Here is a 5740-nt window from a genome sequence, read left to right on the forward strand (position 1 = left end):
AAGATGCATGGGTGAGTGAAGTGCAAGTTGTCCTAGCTAGTGTCCTCCTTTAGATAGGAGTTGTGCAATATGAGTCTCTAAGTTCTCTTGATGTTGGAGTATGTGTAGGATTTCCTGGTTAAAGTTGTCAAATCGTGTAGCCATGACATCATGTTTCTTTAAGTTTTCATCCAATGTGGTCATAATAGCCTCAAGTTTTGTATTAGTGTCCGAAACATTTGATGGTATAGTGTTGAAGGATGGTTCAACTAAAGTTGGTGGAGGAACATTTTCATCATCTTCATTATCACCATCATCATCATCACCTTATTGACGAGCTCTCTTATGTACCCAAGTTCTTGTCTCAACATTTTCTATATAACCCATTCTACCTATCGTAATCCTATCAAGATGTTTGATCTTGAGTTGAGAAGTTGCATTGTCCATGGAAGAGACATCAATTTTGAAATGAGCTAGTATTTGAGTGATGACTTGGCCATGCATAAGACTAGATTTAGTTCCTATCACAACTTTCCTCATAGCTAAAAATATGAAATGAGCCAAATCTATTAGAGTTTAAAGCTTGGTGTGATGTATGAACCATCAATCCTCTTTAGAAATTGGAGTGCTTGCTTGGTATTAACATCAAAGTCTAGCTAATAATTAAATGTATATCCTGTCCACTATGGATAATTTAGCGCATGAATTAGGGGGATTCACATTGTTGATATAAAGTTCTATTTCTAAATCTTGCACTGTTAAATTGTCACTAGTGTAGGTCATAGCATTAAGTGCACATTGCAAGTCAAAAAACTTCCCTAATCAATTCTAATGTTATCTTAAGTATTCCACCCATGATGTAAGTGGCCAATGTATTTTCATAAATTCTGACCTCATAGTCTTCATCTCTATATTCTGTACTTGTAACACCCTTAATTTTTTGAAATGGCTTATATGTGAAATTAGCCAAGTGATTTGAGTAGTTATTTAAGTTTTGATGAATATGATTATGTTTAAGGGGTAAATGACTATGAATGTGGGTTTAAATTAAGATCCTTAATGAAATTGTGCAGATGTTTGGCACTTTGACATTTAAGTATGCCATTTAGGTAAATATCGATGAAAACGATGAATTGATCCTATAGATTGAGGATTTGATTTAATTTGATGTATATTTGAGAATATATGTTTGAGGAATTGAATTATATGAGTTATTTGAGGTATGAGATTAAAAAAGAAAATGATTTTGAGGTGTTAAACTCGGATTTTGGGAAGTTTGGATGTAGAAAAGGTGCAATCTAAGCAAGATGTATTGATACATTCTTGGAAAGATGAACATGTATCAATACATTACCCCAACGTATCGATACATTTGAAGCAGAAAACCCTCGAGACCATTCTGTCCGAAATGTATCGATAAATTGCCACAATGTATCGATACATTCATTCGAAATTAGGATATAAGTATCGATACATTGCCAAATGTATTGATACATTAAGGAGAAAAGGCAAAAATAAAAAGGGGTTTTGGGGCCATTTCTACCCCATTCTCTCTCAACTCTTCCTCTTATTCTCTCTTTATCCCATATAAAACCCTGAGCCCCCAAATGCCATTTGAAGCCCATTTGAGCTAGATCCAAGCTTGGAAAATGATCTAGAGGTAAGATTACATATTTTTAATGATTCATTTTCGATTTAATCAGTTAATAAGCTCGGATCTAAATATTTTTAGATTTGGCCAAACAATTTCCCCTTGAGTTTATTGGAGATTTATAGCCTAGATTTGGGTAACCCAACTTCTAAGGTAAAGATTTAGCTTATTTGTTGGAAGATTGAACATATATATTGAATTTGGGTATTTTTGCAAAGCTAGGATATTTTTGAAAGCTAAGAAATAATTATGATATGAAGTTTTGATGTGTCTAAGGGAAGAATAGAGGCCATTGATGCATTTGTGAATTGGAGGACGATTGGAGGCTAAAGGTTGAGCTTGATTGTATCATGCCTCCGATTGTCAAGGTGAGTGGGATTTAAGTTAAATTCGTGTAATGCATAACGCACAATAGGTGTGCTACCATGCTACTTAAATGTTGTGTGTATGCTTAGATGAGAATGCCTAGGTTAAAGAATTGGTATGTATATAATATTTATTTATGTGTATGTGTATATGTATGTTTGCCTAGAGGTATATGCCTAGGCTAGAGAATGGATATGATTGTATGCCTAAATGAGGATGCCTAGGCTAATTAGTTATCTGAGATAGGAAATCTGTGTTTGTGTGATTTGTAGTGAGCCACTCAGTGGCATTGTGTTGTGACCCATGGTATGTAATGCTGGAGTAGGATCTTAGTGGATTAATGTGATTGTGTAAAGCATGGATTTCAAAAATTTCTTTTATAAAGGAAGCAAACAATCCAATTGCACAAGCGGAAACACACATCATTATTATTGCAAGTAACATAATCAAAGCCATTAAAGCTTCTCATGCGACGGCATCACTAGTGGTTTGAACATGACCACTCAAGTAATTGTAGAATGTTTGCACTTGTAGCCACTTTGGAAGACCATGATGAGGACAACGCCTAAGCAAGTCCTTGTATCTTTCCTAGGCCTCATACAACGATTCAAAATCTAGCTGCATAAATGCTATGATATCATTCCTTATTTTACTGTTTTGGTTAAAGGAAAGAACTAAGCAAGGAAGTTTTGAGCAAGATCATTCCATGTTGTTATGGATCCAATAGGGAGTGCATTTAGCCACACTTTAGCTTCCTCCCTTAATGAAAAGGGAAAAGCCTTAACAAATTGCATCATCCTTGATACCATTGTGTTTATAGGTATCACATATCTCCAAGAAGTTTGAAATATGGGCATTTGAATTGTCATTTAGAAGGCCTTCAAACTGGATTGAAGTTTGAATCATGGTGATGATAGGCGGCTTGATCTTGAAATTGTTGGCTTGAATTGCTAGCCTTTAAATGCTCGATGGAATTCCTTGTACCAAAGGAACAATTTAATCCCTTAAGCAACGATTTTCTGCTACTACTTGCTCTTGGATTTGCTGCTCACCCTGTTGATCAGCCAGTACATTTGTTTGAGCAAAACCTTGTTGATTTTCTAGTCGAAGTCATCAAAATATTCTCTCAATCTCTAGATCACACAGTATAATCTCCAAGCTTTTTGTTCTTCTAATATAATGATGGAACGAACCTAAAAAACAAAGAAGAAAAACTCAAATTAAGACTAAGCTGTTGAATTTTAACATTAGCAAAATAAATAGGAAAGCAAATCCCTAACAACATTGTTAAAAACTTGTTGTCGATTTTACACACGCAAGTATACGTATACAATAGGTAATATAGATATTAAGTCCAAAATCGTATCCTACAAAGATTTGCTCCTAAATCATCACTAAGTACTAAAATTATGATAAACAAATCTTATTCAAGTAACTCGTTGTTTTATAAAATTAATTAAAACTAAATTAAAGCAAACACTAAATTAATTAACAAAAACTAAGAATTCACTTGAGAAAGGCAATAAATTAAAACCTAGGATTATGGGTTCATTCAACACTTCATCTGATAATAGTTTCTCTTATTATTTCATTCATGGGTGATTTTATTGACCTAGAATCCAAAGCTATGTACAAGTCTCCGTCGAGATACTTGCGCAAATACCTAATTCAATTGAGTCACTATATGTCTATACTAATCAATTAAATAAGATTCATTATGCTAGTGTTCTAATTTTACTATATATGGCAATGAGCATATGTCTACTAATAATTCTATAAAAGAGAATTGTTTTTATCTCAAATTGTTCTTAAAAGTTAGCTAAATTCTTGAGTTTAGGTTAGAATTTAGTTATTTTAATTATTTTTTAATTAGTTTATTTTTATTAAGTTATTTATTTTATGATAATTTATGTTTATTTATCTTAGTTTAGTTATTATTTATTAGTTTTTATGTTTTTGCAAGACTCATGTTTAAGGAGTTCAAGCCTTGTTTGTATATGTTACGGTATTTTTAGCAAAACTCTCACTCTAGAACACCAAATGATGTGATTCTTAGACCATTCGAAAGCTAAGATATATAGATAAAACTTTCATGAAAATCACTTTTCCTAGTTCTGCCTTGAAAATGTAGAAAATAGAGTTGGAAGTTGACAGAGTGTAGTAGTCGACAACAAGAAGACATGAGACCAATGGAGCGCCACAGTTTAAAGGGGATGTGTCGCAGCATCAAGCTGGAAAACTTGAAGAAACAAGGCAGAAAATAGCAAGCTATGGGCTGACTAAGTCCCTATTGGGCTCTACACTTATCCTAATCCCAAATTAAGAGTTTATAGGCTAAAATATTTTAGTCTAGGCATAATTAGGTTAAGTTAGGTTATAAATAGTTAACTTCAGGAGAAGTTAGCCATACACATATTGAGGAGAAATCTTGAGAGAGATTTAAGAAACTAGAAGTTGAGGCTGAAGATTGAAGATCAAGGCTAGAAAAATTAGTTTATTTGTTTCATCCTTAGCTTTTATTATTCTCGTTACTCTTGATTGCTAAACTTCATATGTTTTTATTTATTTTTGCAAATATGACTAGCTAAATTTTTTTTTCTAAGATTGCAATTGAACTCACATGTAGTTTAAATTCTTAATCTCTTTCTAGCTTATTTTCAATGGGATAGAATTGTTTATTTCAATTTGTTCTTAATGCTTTTAATTGATTGGCTACCAATTAAATTGATCTAAAAAACTAAACAAACTTGGGAAAGGGAGTTTAGTGTAAATTAAAATTTGAATAGCATATAATAATATTTATTTGATTGAATGAATAAATTAATTTGTATATATGATAGGAATATACCTATATGCCATATGTAGCCAAGATTAGAGCTTGAACTTAATGAGTCTACTTTAATTTCAATTCACATAGGAATATAGTGTTTTGGTTAAAGTAGATATTTTAATAAGAGACTCTAGAAAGCATTATAAATAATTGAGGACTATAGGTTAGCAATTCAACCCATTGGAATAAGTTAAGAGAGAGAGATAAGATTTAGATGAAGTGTGAGGAATGTTGTAATCTTGGGCTTTTCCAATTTGATTTTATTCCATTATATTTTTGCTTTGATTTTTAATTAGTGTTAATTAGTTTAGTTTTAATTGATTAATTTTTAGTTAATTTAGTTATCCTAATTGTGATTGTTTGAATAAAAGTAAATTGTTTTAATTTTAGTATTTAGTGTAGTTTTAAAAAATTCTCTAAGGGATCGATACTCTACTTACTAATGTACTATATGTTCGATACATATATTTGCATAGGTAGAATTTTAACTGACATCTACCCTAATAACAAATCAGATCACCTAAGTGATGTGAACATACACTATTCAAATCTTAGTCCAATCTAAAATCTCTCTGTCGAGTCTCAACTAGATTCACGAATCAGTTAATTATTGGCCAAACAATAAAAAACATTAAGAATAGATTTGAATAAGCAAAGCTATTCCCATTTTGATCTTAATTCTCTCTCAAATTCTTTTGTTTTCTTACTTTGTTTTTGGCTTCTTTTCTCCAAAATAGTTGTTGTGAAACCCCACCTTAATATGAGATTTAATAAGTTAGAAATCCTTAGATGAGCAAGTTATATTATTGTTTTGAAAACTTGAAATTTAGTTTTCTGAATGCAAAATTTCATGGTGTAATGTTTAAGGATGATTTTATGTTTGGAATGTTCAAAAGTAAGTTTTGATTTTGGAA

The 5740-nt window shown here is 31.8% G+C and overlaps 1 non-coding gene across 1 annotated transcript; it reads left to right on the forward strand.

Moving 5' to 3' along the window:
* Nucleotides 1–2540: 2540 nt before the first annotated feature.
* LOC148764650 (small nucleolar RNA R71) lies at nucleotides 2541–2647 on the forward strand. The gene has a single exon (XR_016024402.1). It is a non-coding gene; the product is annotated as a small nucleolar RNA R71 (small nucleolar RNA).
* The last annotated feature ends 3093 nt before the right edge of the window (nucleotides 2648–5740 follow it).

This window comes from Theobroma cacao, chromosome 1 (assembly GCF_053813885.1).
Source record: "Theobroma cacao isolate CCN51 chromosome 1, ASM5381388v1, whole genome shotgun sequence".
In the NCBI taxonomy this organism is placed as follows: Eukaryota; Viridiplantae; Streptophyta; class Magnoliopsida; order Malvales; family Malvaceae; genus Theobroma; species Theobroma cacao.